At 38.6% G+C, this 21,640-nt stretch overlaps 1 long non-coding RNA gene and 1 pseudogene across 1 annotated transcript in view; one reads left to right on the top strand and one right to left on the bottom strand.

The window, feature by feature from the left end:
- The window catches only part of LOC150058777 (uncharacterized), a 65,395-nt gene extending 44,736 nt beyond the window's left edge, over nucleotides 1-20,659 (top strand). Inside the window, exons 3-4 of the long non-coding RNA XR_016536557.1 lie at nucleotides 19,268-19,381; nucleotides 20,545-20,659. This is a non-coding gene — a long non-coding RNA (uncharacterized LOC150058777). The remainder of the gene's footprint in view (nucleotides 1-19,267; nucleotides 19,382-20,544) is intronic.
- On the bottom strand, nucleotides 14,462-16,140 carry LOC150058778 (RNA N(6)-adenosine-methyltransferase METTL16 pseudogene; annotated as a pseudogene).
- Nucleotides 20,660-21,640: the final 981 nt, after the last annotated feature.

Below are 21,640 nucleotides of genomic sequence, written 5' to 3'. Positions count from 1 at the left end.
TACATTGCAGACTCAGAGAGCCTTAGAAGCTGCAAAATACCATTTTTGAAAAATCCTGCATATGGATTAGGCTGATGGACTGATTATATTGAGGGAGTGGGATTTGCTGGGACACTTAAAAACCACCTTTAGCTTCATGCAGTGTGGCTGGCTGTCTTAGAGAACTAGGTGGATGATTTTAGTTTGAACAGTTTGTAAATGGCCATTTCCCTGAGCATCTACTCTTGAGTATCTTTGTGGAATCCTTTTCAATTTGGTGAATATGCTTTTCAAAAGAAAGCAGCAAAAGAAGAGAAGAAAAAGAGAAAGAAAAACTGATCTAAGAGTTTTGTCTAAAGATTTTATTTGGAACTATGCACTTTAAAAAGGATTTGGAGAATATCTTAGATAAATATAAAATATTACATTTAAAATTCTTCTTTGTGCTGGGCCTTATATTCTCTTAGCTTTTTCATTCAGTTCTCTACTTCTGACTTTTCACTGGGTAATGGGAGGTTAAGAGTCTCTAGGAATTGTGTTTTGGGGCTGGCTTTGGACTTTGACCTCAGATCTCAGCGTTTTGAGTAGCTAGGATTACAAGATTACAGCATTATTCTTGTAAAGACCTAATCTTTGACAAGGGAGCCAAAAAAATAGAATGGAAGAAAGACAGCCTCTTCAACAAGTTGTGCTGGCAGAACTGGTTAAGCACCTGCAGAAAACTAAAGTTGGATCCTTCTTTGTCACCCTGCACTAGAATTAACTCCAAATGGATCAAAGACCTGGAGGTAAAAGCTGACACACTGAAAACTTTACAGGAAGGAATAGGAGATACACTAGGCCTCCTTGGCACAGGTAGAAACTTTCTTAATAAGGACCAAGAATCACAGCAAATAAGAGAAAGGCTGGATAAGTGGGACTGCATTAAACTGCAGAGCTTTTGTATGGCAAAGGACATAGCTAGTAAATTAATTAGGAAGCCTACAGAGTGGGAGATCTTCACCAACCAAACAACGGACAAAGGCCTCATATCTAAAATATATCAACAACTCAAAAAATTGAATCACTCCAAAAGTAATCTCCAAAGTAACAACCATCCCATTAAAAAATCGGCCAAAGACTTAAAGCGAGTCTTCTCTGAAGAAGAAACAAAAATGGCCTATAGACCCATGAAGAAATGCTCGACATCTCTGGTCATAAAAGAAATGCAAATCAAAACAACTCTGAGATTCCACCTCACTCCAGTTAGAATGGCCAGGATCAGGAAAATGAATAATAACAGATGCTGGAGGGGATGTGGCCAGGAGGGATCACTACTACACTGTTGGTGGGAGTGCAAACTCGTTCAACCACTATGGAAAGCAGTGTGGCAGTGCCTCAAAAGGCTAAACATAGATCTCCCCTATGATCCATCAGTTCCACTACTTGGCATTTACCCAACCATCCAGAAACAAGGGCATACTAAATCCACTAGCACAACAATGTTCATTGCAGCATTATTCACCATAGCAAAGATATGGAACCAACCTAGATGTCCCTCAGTTGATGAGTGGATAAACAAGATGTGGTATTTGTACATAATGGAATTCTATGCTGCTGTCAGAAAGAATGACATCGCCCCATTTGTTAGGAAATGGAAAGACTTAGAAAAAATCATATTAAGTGAAGTAAGCCAGACTCAGAGGCTCAATGGTTCCCCTCATTTGTCATAATCAGTAGAAACCTTGGGCTCTACTAGCAGAGATCTGCAATAGAGCAAAACCTTGATACATAAGGCCATATAGTATGAAGCTAATTGAAAGGACCTCCAGGATATTGAAACAAAAGCCATATAATGAATGATTGTTGTCCTTAATGTACTAGGTTATCTCTCATCTCTTTTGCTGTCCCTTGGTTATCTCATATTGTTACAGTATCTCACTTTGTTATCTGATATATTGGATTTATTTGTATTTGGTTATTTGAAATTTGATAGGGAAGGGGGGAAAACCAAGATGGGGGGAGCTTGGAGGGAGAAGGTAATGGGGACCAAGACATGTGAAAGGGTATCAATGTATGTGAATTAATGCACCTTCTATCTGGCAAATATCATGTAACCCTCTTATTAATTACAATAAAAAAAGATTATAGTGCAGTCTACAATGACTCCTTAAATAGAAGAGTTTTGCTTTGGTAATAATCAGAATTTACTAGTGATCTATGTTCAGGTTAGTGTCTTTATAACTCAATTTGACACATGCAGAGTATCTTCCATGTGGAAGCCATCATGTGATAGGCATTAATTTACAGCCCTATGCCTTTCATAGGCGAGAGAGGAACTAAAGGAAGGAAAGAAGTAAAAGAGGAAGAAGTGAGAAATGGGCCGAGGAATAAAATTACAGAAGATATGATGTCATTTTTATCTACTATAAAGACAATTTATAAAGACAACCCCGTAAGACCTTCCTCAAATTAAGGAAACATTGACAGAATGGCTTTTCTACCTGATCCATTAACCACTTTTCTGAGGAATAAGATCATGTAAAGAACCCAATTTTTGACATGAATATGGTCTGGGTTTGAGCTTATATCAATCAAGTTCAGTTTGTAAAACCATAATAGCAGTTATGAATATGAATTTCAGGACTAGAAACAACTTGAACACTTCATTAAACTTGTTTATTGAAATAGACATCATCAGGCTTTTCTCTTTTTTATTATAAACCACTGAAAAGTAAGTAACATGTTGACAGCATCATTTCACAGCAAGACCAGTATCAGAAACCCGCATTCTTGCAAACTTTGCTGCTGAGGATTGGACTAAATGGATGATCAATTGGCCTGATTAATCTGAGCTCAACTGCTTATACCATTCCATAATCAGGCATTCATTTGTCCATTGAACACATATTTAAGCTCACGTTTACATTCTGGAGACACATTAGTAAATGATAAAATTCCAGACACTAGGCTTAGAGGAATATGCAAATTAAGCAACTAGGCCCTTCAGTAGGTGAGAGGATCCAAGCTCCATCTTGGAAATAGTTCAGAGGTTAAAATGGAGATATATCTGACATGAATATGGAAAATGAATTATACATACAGCAATTTAATATCCCAAGAAAGTTGCTATAATATTATACTGTACCAATAGCATATAAAATACCAATAATATATGTGGAAATTCATAAACAACAAAAGTTTGAAAAGTTACATTGTGAATAGTGACAGAGATTATGCAATAGTCTTTTTTAAATATTAAAGAAACTGTCAGTTTGAAAAGATTGTGCCAAAAGCAAAGATTTGAATTGAACTCATGTAAAAACACTCCAACCAATCAAACTGAAAAGCCTGTAACCTTGATGGATGTCATGTTTCAAGGTCAGCTTTGCATTAGGCTCTAACAACTGTCTCTACAGTACAAATGGTTCTGGCATGTGAAACTCAGGTGATCCTGGCCAGGAGAGGAAATGAGGAAAATTCTGTAAGGATATTGACATTGTGGATTTTAAACATCGTGTAAGCTTTTAACAGGGGAAATGGTGGCCAGGGCAGACACTTGAGAGGAGGAATGTCTAAGCAAGGGGAATGAGCAGATTGTAAACATTCTCTAGATTGTTTTACCTTAAAAGTTTTCCAGGTTTTTTGCTTTTGACTTTGTGATCTTGTTATACCAGTGTAACAGGCTAGTGGATGGCTGTAACATTGCTTCTTTTCCTATTACTTTGTTTATGAATATTTGGGCTCCATATATATGTATATTTATTTACTTTTGCAACTGTACTCTTTTGAGTCTGCTATTTCTCTGAAGAGTTGATAATGTTTCCTGAGTGTGCTTATTTTGTGAAAGATCTTAGTTACTATAATCTAGACATATTGTGGATGTGTTCTTTATATCACATGTGTTCTTTATATCACATAGTATATCACATATGTGTTCTTTATATCACATAGTATTTTCTCTGAGTCTGATATTTGCTCAAAAATATTGTTACTCAGTTAAGTTACATAAAAGCAATGCCCACTTTATAGCAGTTGATTTGCTACTACAGAGATTGAAAATGTCACCTTTCATGAATATTTAAGTAATTGCATTAACTTATTCCTTAATTATTCATTTATTCAGTTTCTTTATTTTATTTTCATTTTTATTTATTTGTTTATTTATTTTTTGTGACTCATGGGGCTTGAACTCTGGGCCTGGGCGCTGTCCCTGAGCTCTTCAGCTGCAAGCTACTGCCCTACCATAGCCTGACTTCCCATTTTTTTTCAAGTGACTCATTGGAGATAAGAGTCTCATGGTCTTTAGTGCCTGGGCTGGTTTTGAACCATGATCCTCAGATCTCAGCCTCCTAAGTAGCTGTACCCACCTTATTTTCTTTGTTTAGATTCATTCAAAATAATTTATACAGTAGTGTGGACTCTGAAATCAAAGAACTTTCCCTTTGAAACCCAAGTCTACTGTGTTCAAGATATTTGATCTTGGGAAATGTATTTAACTCTAGTAAGCATATGTTTTCTAGCCTGCAATTAAGTCTACTAGTTAGTTCATTTTGAGTAAACTTTTGAAGATAGAGGTTAGTTTTATTAGTAATGCTTATTTTATAGTTTCTATATCTATTTTCAATTTCAAATCAAATTATGGACTAAGTGAACACTTGATGATTATATACCATGTAATAATGATTATGTAAGCTACTGCTGATGTGATCTAGACACAGTCTAAGACCACAGGTCAGTGATAATCAACAGATTCATTCCAATGAGTGACTTTAGTTTTGTAGCAATTTGGAGATTAAAGGTTACAAAAAGCTTTCTGTCACTAAAAACTAGAAATTTTGGAGTTTATGGAAAAGTGAGTCCAAATGAAAGGTAAAAATGGAATATTTTGGGAAGCTTGGTCACCAAAGTTCTACTTTTTAGTATTATCAGTGGACAGGAGGTAAGGAGAATGGGAGAAGGTGTTGGGATGAGATATCAACACAGAGGTGGGATTCTTTGATGTCTTGTATTTTAAAATGTAGTAGACTAATGGGGATAAAAACATGAGAAGGGGTAACAATGATTGTTAAGGAATACACCTTCTATCTGGCGAATATAATGCAATCCTTCTATTAATTACAATAAAAAATTTTAAAAAAGAAATGTATACTAGATAGATAATTGGCTGTTATGCTGAGAAGATAAAATTTTTTCTTAGTCTGATCATGCAGATAAGAAATAAGTTAGACTTCTTGAATTAAGATTTAGGTAGGATTTATATTATTTTCTTGATCTTGAAAAGTCTTCACTGACAATTAACAATCAAAGATGTTTTTACATTAGTTCTCATGGTGCATACTTATAATCCCAGCTACTGAGGAGGTGGCGGGGCAAGAGCACACTTGTCTTCCTGACAGAGAAGACAGTCTTACTTCAGACCCAAGTAACTGTGAGTTTACAACACACAAGACAAATTCTTCCCCCCCACCCAAGTTGGGACTTGAACCCAGGGCCTGAGCATTCTCTTTGGACTTCCTCAAGGCTAGAACTCTAACATGATCCATAGCACTACTCCCAGCTACCAAGGAATCGAACCTGGATCTTCATGCACGCTAGGCAAGCATTGTATCACTAGGGTAAACCCCCAGTCCTCCAATGCCAGTACTATGAGGAAATAACTCACTTGTCAATTTATAGGTTTGTGGGTGGGGTTTTTGACACTTTCAAATTGAGCTACAGAAAATTTCATGTGATCTCCCATTTCACTTGATAGCTTGATCTGATGGCATATGTCTATCATCCTAGCTACAGAAGATTCGTAAAATAGGTAGATTATGGTGCAGGTGTGAACCAGAGAAGACACAGGACTAGATCTCAAAAGTAACCAGAACAAAAAAGGGTTTGAAACACAGTTGACTGATAAAGAGTGCTTGTTGTGGCAGTATGAGGTCCTGGTTTCAACATATGTACTACCAAATAAATAAGTAAACAAAAGAAGACACAAATAAACCAGAGAAAGAAAGGACTTGGTACGTAGCTCAGGAGTAGAATACCTAGAAAGCATGAATCTTTAAATTCAAAATCTAGTACCATAAAAAATGATATTCACGGAAGTGGTGCTGTGTGGTTCAGGGGTAGGGTGGTAGCCTTGAGCTGAAGAGGTCAGGGACAGCGTCCTGGCCCAGAGTTTAAGTCCTATGACCAAAAAAAAAAGACATCCTCAAAACTATCAAAAAGCTAGTGGGGGGAGGGTGGGATGGAAATGGGGACCATGTCATGAGCAAGGGTATCAATGTTTGTGAAGTTATGTACCTTGTATTTGGTGAATATAATGTAACCCTTCTATTAATCACAATAAAAATTATTTAAAAAAAACTATCAAAAAGCCAGGCATGGTGACTCATGCCCGTAATCCTAGCTACTCAGGAGGCTGAGATCTGAGGATCATGGTTCAAAGCCAGCCCCAGCTCTAAAGAACATGAGACTCTTATCTCCAATTAATCACTAGAAAACTGGAAGTGGGGTTGTGGCTCAGGGATAGGGTGGTAGCCTTGAGCTAAAGAGCTCAAGGACATTGCCCAGGCCCAGAGTTCAAGCCCTATGACCCACAATAAAAAGAAAGAAAGAAGGAAAGGTTAATGATCAAAGGATATTTGTATCATATATAATCTCATATGTCATTATCTAAGAAAAACTAAAAGCAAAATTAAACAACTTTCTTGGCAAAGAAGAAAGCAGGATGCTCAATGAATAGGATAAAAATGGCTGAACTTCAATGATTTTTATAAAAATACAAATTTCTAAAAATATTCTATTTAGAGATCTTCCCTAAGATCCCACCATACCACTCCTGGGCATCTATCCTGAACATCATAACCCAGGATACGATAAGGACACCTGCTCAGCTATGTTCATCTCTGCACTATTCACAATAGCCAGGCAATGGAAATAACCCAGATGCCCTACTGCAGATGAATGCATACAAAAAAATGTGACACACACACACACACACACACATACACACACACACACACACACACGCACACACATAATGGAATTCTACATAGCCAACAGACAAGATAAAATAATGGCATTCGCAGCGAAGTGGATGAATCTAGAGCGAATCATGTTGAGTGAGACAGGAACAAAAGGCGCATGGTAGCCTTAATATGGGGCTATTGGATCCACACAGTACAAGAGTAAGGACTCAATATTTGCATACCCAATGCTATGGACATGGTATTGGAAGTATAAACACAACTACATAGACATAAAATTTATGACTCTACAGACATAATGTTTTATTTCATAGAGTAATATGTATCCATGACATTTAAACCCTCAGCCTAATTTTAATTATGTTCTAAAATCTAAGTGCCAGTGATTGCATATAGAGATTCCCTTCTTGAACACTTGCTTGTTAAACACATCATTTGAAATATGATGTAAAAATCAAGTTTATTAAGTTCTTTAATAAAAATGCTATAAAATATTCTATTTAGGAATATCCATCTTTAATTTAGTATCTACCAGTTTGAGAAAAGTGACTAAGTTCCATAACACAATTGGCAAACAGTGGAGAGTTTTATGCATCTGACAATATCTGATATTATACACAACTCTGAGATTTACATATGTCATCCAAAATAATTCATACAAGCACATCCACCTGTGGATTGCTATTTCCACATTATCTGGAAGAATAAAATACTAGAAATAACAGAAATATATACCACTAGTACACAGAATCTATCTACTTACTACATATAGCTCCTTCATTTTATTTTTCATAATGGGATTTCTTGTACTAACCAAAGACTTCTTTAAGTCTTAAGTTGCAGACTATCCTAAGAAGCAATCATTATGTCTTTAAAATATTATTTTTTGTCTAGACACCAGAATCATATTCAGCAACAAAGGCACAGGAACATTAGTTTTAGGTGTGTTGACAATGTGCTATATTTTAGCTCTTCAATCTCTTGCCCTCTGTTCTGAGGTAGGGGCAGTATTGCTATGGGCAGTACTTTTTACTTAGACTATGTTCTAAGCCATGAAATGTGAATGATAGCCCCCTAGTTTCTAGCCCACTAGAAACTACTTTAAAATTACCCAATGTGTTCAATTGTTTTTCAAGATGGCCATCAAATTGTCTCCTCGCTGTATGGTCACGTCCACTCCCTATTCCTCCTCTTATATTTGACCTTCCTTGTGATTTTCCTTGGCCAGTATCAAGGGGCATTGTGTGGTTCTAAACCTGACCTTAGACGGCATGCTTGGGGAGCATGGCTTTTATGAAGACCCTGCGTGCTATATTATAAGGAAGCCAAGACAATTATGCTAGAGTGAGAGGCACGTGGGTGGGACAGACTTGTTTGGGTGTCACAGGCCATGAGTATACCAACTTTCATCCAAAGAAACAACTTGATTCACTAAATCACATTAAATCATCAGTTCTTATTTCTTCCAGAAAGTTCAGGCAGTCTTTGTTTAGATGTTCTTAACTGAAAGGCTACAAAATGATAAAATAACAGAAAACAAAACTATGCTCAGAATTTTTTGAGAGCAGGGCTTTCTAGTATTTCTCATATATATATACACATACACACACATGCACATATACATGTGCATATATACACAGATATGTATGGTAGGGAAATAATGTGATATATATGCCAAACTATATCTACATATCTATCTATCTATCTATATATATATCAGGTTGTAATTTCCTTTAGTTGTATTATATCACTGTCTTATTTTTTTTGAGACAGAATCTTGGTATAGTCCAAGCTGGCCTTGAATTCAAGATCTTCCTGCTTCTGCATCTGGGGTGATGGGATCAAAACATGTGCCTCCATGCCTGGCTTCATTAATTTTCAAATAGAATGTGTGCTGTTTTGGTGTATGATCTGGGGAGAACTGGCTAAAAAATATGCATTGATTCACATACTTCTCACTGTAGTGAGAATGTTTAAAGTATTAATTTAGCAATTTTCAAATATAAAACAATAAAACATGCTTTTGTAAAATATAGTCACTATAATGTATAAATATCCCTTATTTAAATCCTGCTATCTTACTGAAATTACCAAATTTTAATTTTGTTCTAACTTTAACAGGTTTTTTTCCTTTATATGAGCTTATTTTTGATTAAGAAGATCTCTGTTTTCAGTCTGAAATCATTTTGCTTCATGCTTGCTTGAATTAATATGATCTTTGTTAGAAAATTCCTATTCAATGAGCCGAAGAACAATCATATTGCTTATAGAATGTGGCTGTGTGATGTTTGTAGAAGTACATTTGGTGTGTTCAGTGTTTATTAGGAATGGAATTGTAACAATGCTTTAGAGCACTGTTGGTGAAATCTGCAGGTTTTGAAGGACAATTTAATTACAGAATTAACTGTTACAGCACTGTGAAGGTGTTGTCCTGTTAATGAGGTGCAATTTTGCACAAGCCAAGCAGAACTAGTCAAAATATTAATGATAAGATTCACCTCTTGTACTCCTCAACAATCACCACTTAGCTCTTTACCAGGCCAAAATGTGACTTTATATCTTTTAAATAAGCTACGGTTAAGATTAAGCAGTAAATCTTTCTAAAGAGGACAACTAGTTAATAATAATGATTTCAGCACTTAAGCTCTTCTCACACAAGCCACTGGCCCATCGGAGTAACATAGATCTCAGCTTAAGCACCCCCACCAGCCATTTATAAATCCATTTGTTTTCATACACGCGCACACACACACACACACACACACACACACACACACACACACCTCTGTGCATATGTTAGTGCCTCTGTCTGGGGGATGGTATGGCTCTGTTTTTGAGCTTCTTCATTGTGTGTGCTTCTCCTAACTAGTGCTTGTGATACATGAGTGCATGGCCACTGGAAGAATTCACTTGGTGCTTTGATGGCCTCTCACCTCCTTGTTCTGTTTCTCCCAGACGCCAGCTCCTTCACCTGTGACTTCCTGAAAATTCCCACCCAGTCTTCTCCCTCCATCTTTTTTTTCTCTTCTAAGGCATTATTTTCACTTCTGTTGAAGTTCAACAAGCTTGTTCTTCCACCTTCAGAATCTTTGTACCTGATATCAGCAGCCACTTCCCATCTGAAAACTGGATTCATGACTGTGTGTTGTTAACCCAGACGAGTGTCTCAAAGTATGTCTGCATTAACCATTGCTTTAATTGTATATGTTTTGATTACATAGTGTGATAATTTCACTCAGGTATACAATGCACACTGATGAAACCATGCTGGTTAGCATTTCCACCTGTGTAATTAATTAAATATTTTTAACTAACACATAATTTTTATGTTTATGAACACTGTGGCATTCCACACCAAGACAATGTGTTCTGATCCAATTGAGGTAATTAAGGGAATATTTGAACATTAGTTTAGTCTATTGCTTTGCCTACTTGTATTTATTGGTGTTTTCATAGAAGAAACCAAGGCAACCTGGAAGATTTCCTAAGCCCACACCCTGGAACATAGTAGCACTGATTATACAGCAGCAGTGATTGCACTGGTGAGAGAAACAGAAGCAGTAGTGAGAAGAATCAGTCAAAATCTTCCTGTTCACTCTGGATTTGATGGCACATGACTGTTGTCCTGATACTGAAGAGGTTGAGATAAGAAGATTGTGAGTTCGAGGCCTGCCTGAGCTACATAAAAAGATCTTGTCTGAGGGGGAATATCACACTCTGTTTCTCTCCTTTATCAGGATAGAGATTCAGATTCAGGTACGAGGCTAGGGAACAAGGTGGGTAACGAGGGGGCAGCAGCTTGTCACTGCAAGGATGTGTAAGAATAGCGCACAGACTCCAATAAATACATGATTATATGAATAGCAAAACTAGAGTTGACCTATACAATATGCTTATATTAATTAGTATTCAGAGAAAATAAGGTTGTGCCTCAATAATCTTGGCTTTAAAAAGTAACAAAGTGAGCAGGAGCAGTGGCATGTGCCTGAGGTTTCAGGTACTCAAGAGGCAGCAAGAGGAGCATCTCTGGCTGAAAGCTAAAATGAAAAGGACAGGGGTTGTAGTTCAGGTGGTAGAGCTCCTGATTAGCAAGTGTGAAGACTCAAGTTCAACTTCTCCTAGTACAAAAACCCCAATTATTATGCTTTTTTTTAAACCAGTCCTGGGGCAGGAACTCAGGGCCTGAGCATTGTCTTTCAGTTTTCCTTAAAGCTAGTGCTCTATAACTTGAGCCACAGCACCACCACTTCTGCCTTTTTCTGTATATGTGATACAGAGAAATTGAACCCAGATCTTCATGCATGCCAGGCAAGCATTCTATCACTAGGTCAAACTCCTGGCCCTATGCATTTCTGAACAATTTCATTTCTGTGGTTAACACAACACCCACCCCAAATTTCTACTACAAAAAGTAGTAGAACTACTTGAACTAAAGCACCATGATGTTCATTGCAGCACTATTTACCATAGCAAAGATATGGAACCAACCCAGATGCCCCTCAGTTGATGAGTAGATCAACAAGATGTAGTATTTATACACAGTGAAATTCTATGCTGCCATCAGAAAGAATGACATTGCTCTATTTGTAAGGAAATGGGAAGACTTGGAAAAAATCATATTAAGTGAAGTAAGCCAAAGAAACATAGGCTCAATGGTTTCCCTCATTTGTAATAATTAGTACAAACTTAGGACTCTCCTAGCAGAGAATTACAATAGGGCAAAATCTAGACACATACGGTCATATAGGATGAAGCTAAATGAAAGGATCTTCAGGATGTGGAAACAAGAGCTTTATTTTGTGTGATTGTTGTTCTTAATGTACTATATTATTTATCTTCTCTTTTGTTGCCCTTTGGTTAATCTCATTGTTGCTGTATCTGACTTTGTTACCTGGTATATTGTATATAAATTTATTTGTTTATTTGAAATAGGAAAGGAAAGGGGGGAAAACAAGATGATTGGGAGGGGGTGTGGGGAAGAAAATGGAGACAAAAACATGAGAAGGGGTGTCAATGTGTGAGTAGTGATGTACCCTCTGTCTGGTGAATATAACTGTGACCCCTCTATACAGTGCAATAAAAAAAAGAAAAAAATACAAATTGAGTTATCAGGGAAAGTAACTAAAACAGCATATCCTACACCAATATATGGAGACATACACAGCACACAGAGTCAATATTTAGTTTAAAAAATATACTCGCTGATCTTGAGGCTCTCAATTTCATTGTTTATCTTTCTTTCCATTTATCATTGAGAGACCATTCTGAGTTCCAATTCATAAAAATCTAAATGATTGTATTCTCAGATACCTGTGTTGTGCTATTGGTCATGCCTTGATCTTTTCTGATGGCTGAGTCCTCTGCTTGTGTCTGTCCAATTGTGCTGCTTCACACATGCCAGAGGCTTATTCATTGGGTTAAGACACTGTGCAAGAACCAGTCCACCCATTTAGTCTGGTTGCGAGAGGCCAGAGCCTAAAAAGAAGCGGCTAAGAAACATCTTGAGTGAAGGGTTTGAATAGCTTGAAAGAGAATTTGTAGCTTTGCTTTATGGCTTTATTTCCATCTTCAGGACTAAGTACCCCTTCAGTATCAATGCTGTGTGAGTTAGAGACTAAATTAAGAAGTTGGGAGGTGGATAAGAAAGCTGATGTTCAGAGATCTCTTTTTCTTTGCAAACATTGTAGGGGTGTGCATGTTAAATGGTGAACTGTTGGGGAAATTGCTATGATAATCTTAAACAAGAGGGACATAGAGAGTCATTATATGGAAATGATTGTGCTTTTTATTTTTTCAAATGATCATCTTGATTTGAAAAAGGCTAATCCGTGAAATATAGTGACCGCCTTTACTCTGTATTGTATCACCAAGATATGGAGAGAGAGAGAGAGAGAGAGAGAGAGAGAGAGAGAGAGAGAGAGAGAGAGAGAGAGAGAGAGAGAGAGACAGAGAGAGACAGAGAGAGGAATGTTTTAAAAGTAGTGCCTGAAAAATTTTGCTCAATCTATGTTGAGGGGAGGGGGAGGGCAGAGTTGTACTAGCGACTTGGTGACCTACTAATCCTCAGGCCCCTCTCAGCAAAGCCTGCACTGATTCAGCTTGGAATCTATAGACTGTTAGCCACCATAAAATGACAATTTTGTTTAAAACCTTATCCTTAATAGATTTCAAAACTGGAAGAAAATCATACTAAAAGTTTCATCTTAATATTTTCTTTTTTGTCTTCTTTTTCTGGTGATCCACTCTAACTTGGGGGTGGTTGTGAACACACATATGTTCAAGGAAATAACTGCAAGAGGAAGCCAGGTGTGGGGACTCACACCTGCAATATGAGGCACACAAGAGAATCCTGAGGTACTGGGGACTAAGCCCAGGGCTGTACATGCACATTGGCTATATATTCAACCATGAAGCTGCAGACCTTGTTTCCTTTCTCATGTCATCATCAAACACTTACCCACTCAAAGCCAATGAAACATTTTCCCTAACCCCAGGACCCAAACAGGATTGAGAGTTTTCAATTCTGAATGTTCTTACATTAAAAACAAAACAAGCTCCACTTCACAGGTTGAAACAAAAATCACAAAGCAGTCTAAGTGTCACAACTGGTACTTTCACCAGGGTGGAGGTGGGGAAGGAGCACTGGTAAGGTTCAGTCACATGTAGAAATGTGGCTTACCTAATTTTGCTTCTGAAATGGACAATATCTGAGCAGCATCAAGCCAGGAGAGCACCATTTCTTAGGCATTCCCTAGATGGGCCCTTCTGCCTGGCCTAACTAGTGCTTCTCTCCCTGACTCTTCTGCAAGCTACCATGGGGCCAGCTCCTCTCTGGGGTCTGGACAGGGTTAACCAATCATATTTAGCTGGCTTCAGTCTTGAAGGTGACTCTAGAGGAGGCCTTCTGGGCCTCAGCCCCACTGGACTGCTTCTCATGAAGGATGAAAGCTCCAACTCTCCTTGCACTCTGGGGAATAGAGACCACTGGCCAGACAAGACATCATAAATAGTCCCTCTAGCTTCAAAGAACTAGTCCAAAGCTGAGGTGACCAGCCTGACTGAGCTTGGCATCCTTTCTGAGTTTACTGATAGCTTCTTGTCATTGACAATCACAGTTCTTCCCAAACATTACACAACCTATGACATAAGAAGTTGGGGAGGGGATTAAAATGGGATTAACTGGTTTCTGCTTAAGTTGATAGCATTAGTGCTAGTGGACCAGAAGTGGAACTTTTTTGCCTTTTGCTACCCTATAGGTTCTTCCAAAGTAAGCTGTTCAGTCTGTCTCTCTCTCTCTCTCTCTCTCTCTCTCTCTCTCTCTCTCTCTCTCTCTCTCTCTCTCTCTCTCTCTCTCTCTCTCTCCTTTCTCTCTCTCTGTCTCTTTCTCTTTCTCTCTCTCTCTCTTTCAATGTGTGTGTGTGTGTTTGTGTGTGTACTGAAGACTAAACCTAGGACCTTCTGCATGCTGAGCATAAGCAAACTCTGCCACCCAGTTACACCTCCAGCCCCATAGACACCTCTAACTATGCACGAACTTTGGCAACAAGCCTGAAAATTTGGTTACAGATATAGGTACAGAGCTGGTTCATCAAATCCCTGTTCTGACCGGCAACCCAATGCATTTCAACTAAAGCGTCCTCCACTTCCTTCTTAACTTTGATCAAGCACTTGAACAGTATGGTCCAGTTGCTTCTTGGAGATGCTTCACCTTCTCAACCACAGCACTGCCCAACTGCTCAGATGCCTCTTGGTCCTGGGCTCCATTGTTGGAGCCTGTACAGCTTTCCACAACCGCCATCCTTCCCCTTTCCTCACTCCTTTCATCCCCCATGGCTTCCTCTTGCGATAGTGACTCCTGGCCTGGACAGTGGCCACCCACAGTGGCAGATTTGTCTTCAGACAGAGCAGGCCTGCACAGGGCACTCTCCTCAGTGGCCTGGGCCACATCTTGGCTGCTGCCTGACTCTCTAGGGGTGGCCTTTTTCTCTTCCAAGGCTTGGATGACATCTTCAGGAGCTCGTGGAACTTCCCTCAGCTGTCTCACTCGCTCTCTTTTCCTTCTCCTTAAATGAATCCATGAGTTTTCTATGGCTGTCAGGAAAAGGCTCACTTCCTCGTTTCTACAAGGAACTCATTTGTGTTGGACCTTCAGGTCAGTGAGAATCTTTTCTATCCAGGTGGTGAGCACCACCATTCCTTCCACTGTCTCACAGCCCAAAGAGGCCACTTTCGGGGATCTTTCATCATAGACTCCAATACTACAAATGTAATGGGTTTCCTTGGTTTTTCTAACTTCCTTCGTTTACTTGGTGGTGATGGTACAGTGACATCATCATAAAAACTCCAAGCTAAAGCCCACTGCATTGTCCGACCTTGACAGAACTCAGTGAAGGTGACTTTAGGAACCCCTTGGATGCAAAGCTCTTTCTTGAGCGGAGCCAGACTGCATTTCTTCCCCAGCATACAGCTATACCATCTCAGTCATTTTTTAAGTTATAAACTGTCATAAATGATCCTTTTAACAAACTCTAACTCACCTCCTTCTGCCATGATCTCTGGGATTCCTCCTGTATTGACAGAGCTAGGAGGAGGCCTTCGAGGATTTCTAGAGTTTATTCCCTTGGCTTCCAACTGGTTTGCAAAAAAGGGGGTGTTGCACATACAAAAGTCATAGATTATTTCAGATTCTTCCTTGAGAGCATCCATTAGGAGTGTCTTCTGGGGCACTTTTACCACTTTTATAAGGTCAGATAAGTTATTCTGTTCCACATTTTTCTTGGCATAGTTGAAACACATCATCCACTTCCGTTGCAAGGAAATACCAGCCATTCAAAGTTGCTCCAAGTAAGCGGTAGATGCAGGAGGCCCCAGTTCCTATGTCAATTCCTCTTCGGAGGGTACTTCTGTCAGATTCCTGGTGGCCAATCAGGTCTTCTACCCAACGGATATAGTTGAGTCCCAAGGGAACTGTGGGAATTAGTCTTTCCAATGGAATATCAATAGAAAGTCCAAAATCTTCCTTGAGGAGCTTACAAGTCAGAGCTCTGGCTGCTTTAGGGTCTTTAAAATTAAGACTTACTCTTCCATTGAAATTCATCTGAACATGCTGCTTAAAATATGGATATTTGGATGCCAGATATGCAAAGTCAGGAGGTTTGTCCTTGTATCTATTTCTTGCATGCATTGACTTACTCAAAGCCATCTCTCCGGCAGAGATTCCCGCTGGACAACGACAGGCCTGACAGGGGGCTCATTCAACTCCAAAATAGTAAACCCTGCAGCACCCAGCTCTTAGAAACGCAGATGCTACGCTCCCAGCACGCCGCCATCTTGCCTATCTCATTGATTTTTAAAACTTTAAACCTGCAATAATTTTTTAAACTTTGTTTCATTACTTAAAAGTTATTAACTCTCATACTTTCATATATCTTTTTATTATAATTTCCTTATGTAGGTTTTTAAATTTTTATTTTACAATTTTAAATACTATGTTGCCATTTGTGGCATAGTTATTGCTTGTTATTCCTCTTTTGTTTTGGTCTTATTATGAAGTTTCTATTTTCCTCATCTTTATAAATGGCAAAAACGATAGAAATAAGGGAACATCTGTGTTAGGAAAACATTTAAGCATAGGAATTGGGATGGTTTCCCTTGAAATTGACTCCAGCTGTCGTTTGACCTGAACTGGAACTTACTTCCTCTTCTTGTCAGTTTGCAATCCTCTCATGCTAAGGACTTTAACCTGAGGCACCCAGGAAACTTCAGAATAAATGCCTCCTTGTAACATCTCATAAGATAACTAGAATGCCAATATAGTGCCTTCCATGTTAGTTTCCACAGAGAGGATAAAATGGTAGAGATACCTATAATTCCATGAAAGAAGATAAAACATCTTTCTTTCTAGTATATGTCCAGTTCCAGGCAGAGTTCCAGACATTTAACAGAAACCAGAAAAGTACTTGAATGAATGGATGGACTGATGAATGACAGCATCTGTCATATAAATAACCACACCATTGTTAAAGCCCTACTTCTCTGTTACTCCAGGGTCACATTTTTATCATTAGTCAACATTTTATCCTCTTTGTAGAAACTAACATGTACGTGTCTCAAGAAAATGAGCATTCAAGTTGGGTGGGCACCTGTGGCTTGCACTATAATCTCAGGAGGTTGAGATCTGAGGATAATGGTTCAAAGCTAGCCCAAGCAGGAAAGTCCATGAGACTCTTCAGTTAACCACAAGAAAACCAGAAGTAGCACTGTGGTTCAAATGGTAGGGTAGGAGCCTTGAGCTGAAGAGCTCAGGGACAGTGCCCAGGCTCAGAGGACAAGCCCCATGACTGACCAAAAAGAAAAAAAAAAGGAAGATAAAAAGAAAGAAAAAGAAAATGAGCATTCAATTGCTATACATAGGACCTTATAAAATAATGCTGGTCGTAATGAGCTACAAGATTTTTGTTGTTGTTGTTTTGCTTTTTTAGTGCACTGCTTGGAGTTATTTCTTTTTCTTTCATCCTTCCCCTCTTTGATTTTGGTATACTTAGTATTGCATATAAATTTATATGATTGGGGGAAGGGAAGGAGAATCCCGAAATTGTGAGACAAAGGACAAAGAGTGAACCAACACAACAGCTCACAAGACACTGTGTTGGAAATGAACTTTACAAGTTGTGGGTGAGGGAAGCTGGGGGGAAGGCTTCAGGGGGAAAATGAGGGAAGGGATAAAAATGTTGGACAGGAATTGTTCTCATTTCCTTCCTTATGTAACTGTAACCCCTCTGTATAACACCATTACAATTAAAAGGAAAAAGAAAATAGGCATTAAATGTATACAATGCTTCTATCTACATATAGGAATTCTGGCTTTCCAAGGTGAGAGAGAAGGAACTTGGAGAAAAAGGGTGGAATTTTGTGTGTTTAAGGAACATAGAGAGATCAGTGTGACTGAGATGGGATTGATAGCAGGGGTGGGAAGGAAAGAAGAAAGGGCCAATTGATGCAAGGGCTAGATGGCTGAGGATGAGGTCAAGAGACACAGAATGCAAGAACTGGGGTCAAGATGACAACTGGAGTTTCATATAAGAGAAATGTGAATTCCATCAACAATTTAAAGCAGGATTTGATCAGATTTATGTTTTGAACATTTTCTGAAAGAGAGAATGAGGAATGGATCAGAAGAGTTGCCTATGTTAGATGATGCCATTGATAATTGTTAAGAATCTCCAAAGTACCTTTGTAACTAGGAAAGTTACCAATGTTCATTAACAAGATTTGCTTATGGAATGTTGAGATCTGTGGCAAGAATGAAGGAAGGCTAAACTGAGGAAGACGAATAAATAAATCTTGTCATGTGGAAGTTTTTTTCTTGTGTTGGCCCTGGTGCCTGACCTTACGGCCTAGACACTGTCCCTGAGCCTTCCTTGCACAAGTCTAGTGCTCTCTGAGTCACAGCTCTAGTTATGGCTTTTTGATGGCTAATTGGAGCTAAGAGTCTCTAGGCTTTTCTTTCTGGGCTGGCTTTGAACTGTGATCCTCAGATCTTAACCTACTAAGTAGCTAAGATATGAGCCATAAAGTCTGGCCTCATGAGACTTTTATTTATAGAATAATTCATTCAGCTGAAAAAACCAAAGATGTGTATCCACCAAATACCAGCTATCAGGGTGTATGATTTTAAAGTAAAGTTATGCATTAGGCTGATGGTATAGCTTAATGTAAAGCTTTGACCTAGCTATATAAGGTACTAGAGTTTATTTACTGATTCCATCTCCTGGACAAAACAACAACAACAACAATGATATAGACTTTATAATCACATATGGCTAGAGTCATGAATGCTTCTTGCTCAATTACTTTAGGTGCTAATTGCCACCAGAAATTTATAAAAATTTGGGCTGATTTTTTTCCTATTGAGTTCCTTCCAATACATGGATGCTTTTTTTTTTTACCTTGTTTGCTTTTATGTATAGATACTCTAGCTTAAATTCTTAAATTATGTCTCTTAACTTGTACATTAGAGCTGGCTCCCTACAGGTAAGAAAGAAGATGTTTCCTAAAGACTGGTGTGCAATTCTTCCTGACATTCTTTTTTAGCTGTGGTCTCTTCCCATTTTTATCTCTGAAGGATGTATATGTCATAATATCTTAATCCCCAGTTAGATTCATGTCAAGAAAAGCAACTCTTGAGCTAACAAGTGTTTCTCAGAATCACAAACATTTAGAATTGTAGGCTAATACTGAGTTAAATACCTCAGACCTTGCAATTTGATCAAGCTGAAATATTAGAACATACACCAATCCATTTTCTGTTACTATAATGAAATATCCAGGACTGCAAAAACTTACAAAGCAAAAAGGATTTGGAGAGTGAAAGTCAAGAATCGGGCAGCTCTTCTGAGGAGGACCTACTGGCAGAGGTCATTACCCATATGGCAAGCCAGACAGTGAGTGTTCAACGTCTTTTAAAAAAACAAAACAAAACAAAACAATTTGCTCTTGTATGCAGTCATTTCAACTTTTTTTCTTTCTGCTTTAGTTTTCGGTACCCTTTGTCTTGTATGTAAGTTTATCTGATCTTTGTAAGGGAAAGCCAATCACTGAGACAGCAGGAGGAAAGCTAAACCAATGCAACAATGACACTCACTAGACACTATGTTGGAAATTAACTTTACAACTTTGGGGGAAGGGAGTGGAGAGGAGTAAGTGGGAGAAAATGAGGGAGGAGGAAACAATGTTTACCTTACTTTTACTTTTGTAACTTTTTTTTGTTTTGTTTTGTTTTTTAGTTGTGGGGCTTGAGCTCTGAGTTTGGGCCCTGTCCCTGAGCTCTTCAGCTCAAGGCCAGTGCTCTACCACTTTGAACTACAGCTCCTTTTCAGGTTTTCTGGTTGTTAATTGGAGATAAGAGTCTCATGGACTTTTCTTTCCTGGATGGCTTTGAACCTCAATCCTCAGATTTCAACCTCCTCAGTATCTAGAGTAGGCAAGAACCACCAGCACCCAGATAAAATAATTTTAAAAAAGAGAATGGAGTTAGAGTACCAGGAAAAACATTCTTCTCTTCCAAGGGCAGTGTGCTTAGCTACCCAGTGCCTTCTCACTAGGATCTGCCTCTTAATGTTCCCACCACATCAACCTGCTTCCAATTAGTGAACCTTCAGGACAAATGTACCCAAGCTATAGCAGATCCCAAATTGCATACATGCAAAAGTAATTCAATGTATGTGCATGGAGATCTGTAGAAACAATTGGACTAAACTATATTCACTGCTTTAGGATTCCTAACAGGTAAACTTACGTCAAAGAGCATGTCTTACTTTCTTGAATGTAATGTATTTTTGAATTATATATGCTATATGAGCTTTTCTTTTCATAATTAATATTAATTTAATGACATTTTTGCAATTAAAGAATCCTGTCAATTCTTTTATTCACTCAAGCAAACATTTATCAACGGTTTGTTATAGACAGGAGGCATGCTATTATTCTCAGCAAAGCACAATTATTCAAATATTTCTTATCTAATTTTAAGATTAAATAGGCCTTTTATTCTGCTTCTACTTTCTCTGCTTTCTTTTTGAACATGTAATTTTTCATTGTTCTTTAGGATCTCTGCCAGATGATGGACAGGAGGAAGAAAATGAAATAAAAATCAGATCAAACAGTTCTGCTATTTGCCTGCAAATTTGGTAGAAAAAAAGACATTATAAAAATTTCCTTAGGTATTCTCCTTTGTTGATTTCATTAAGTTTAATCTTGGCACAATTAAATGGCTCAACAGTATTGGATGCCACTGTCCTTTCTTTGCTTGAATCTAATGGTTTGAGTGAGACTTGCCTTTTAGATTTGAGTGGGAGTATATTGTGTTAGCCCTACTCCCACAAGTGAAGTCTTGTGAAGACAAATGTAGATCAAGAGAGAGGAAGGAGAATGAGTTCTTAGGCTCACAGTCCTCACAGCTCCTGGAGGGAGTAGCCCGAGAGCCAGCTGAAAGCAGCAGGATCAGGGAGAAAGCAGAAGTGGAGGGAATGGTAGGAGGAGGCTTTACTGTAGTTTCCCTGGGTCAGTCAATCTAACCAGATTTAGTATTAGCTAATTTGAATATCTTCAGCAGACATTGGGCATGAGGGCTACTGCCTCTAGTTGTCTGGTTCCTGGCTTAGGGGCAGGTATGCAGAGGTTTAGAGTACGAGGTACAAGAATAAGGGAATGTGAACCCAATCAACTTGTTGTGAAAGAGAATCAAGAAGTCTTTAGTTAGGGCCTTACAAAAGGGGAAGATACAAAAATAAATAGGTACACATGAGGCTGAGATCTGAGGATCATGGTTCAAAGCCAGCCTGTGCACTAAAGAACATGAAACTCTTATTTCCAATTAACCACTAGAAAACTGGAAGTGGCACTGTGGCTCAAGGGGGTAGGGCAGTAGGCTTGAGCTGAAGAGCTCAAGAACGACACCCAGTCCTAGAGTTCAAACCCATAACTGACCAAAAAAAATTAAATCACACTTTGTCAACTTGCTAAAATCTTGTAGAATATCTCTAAACAAAGATCAACTCTGCTTAGTGTCTTTCTCTTCCCACCTCCACTCACCATAACTGTGGCTTGGGACACTATGCCTGACCCCTGTCGAGCAAGCAAGCATTTTTCTAGGGTGCATTTGGGGCCACTTCTACACAGTGCAGCTAATGAGAGGGAAAAAA

This window comes from Megascapheus bottae, chromosome 9 (assembly GCF_031878675.1).
Source record: "Megascapheus bottae isolate mThoBot1 chromosome 9, mThoBot2.hap1, whole genome shotgun sequence".
In the NCBI taxonomy this organism is placed as follows: domain Eukaryota; kingdom Metazoa; phylum Chordata; class Mammalia; order Rodentia; family Geomyidae; genus Megascapheus; species Megascapheus bottae.
The sequence above is the reverse complement of the archived record's forward strand: the minus strand, read 5'-3'. Positions and strand labels throughout refer to the sequence as shown.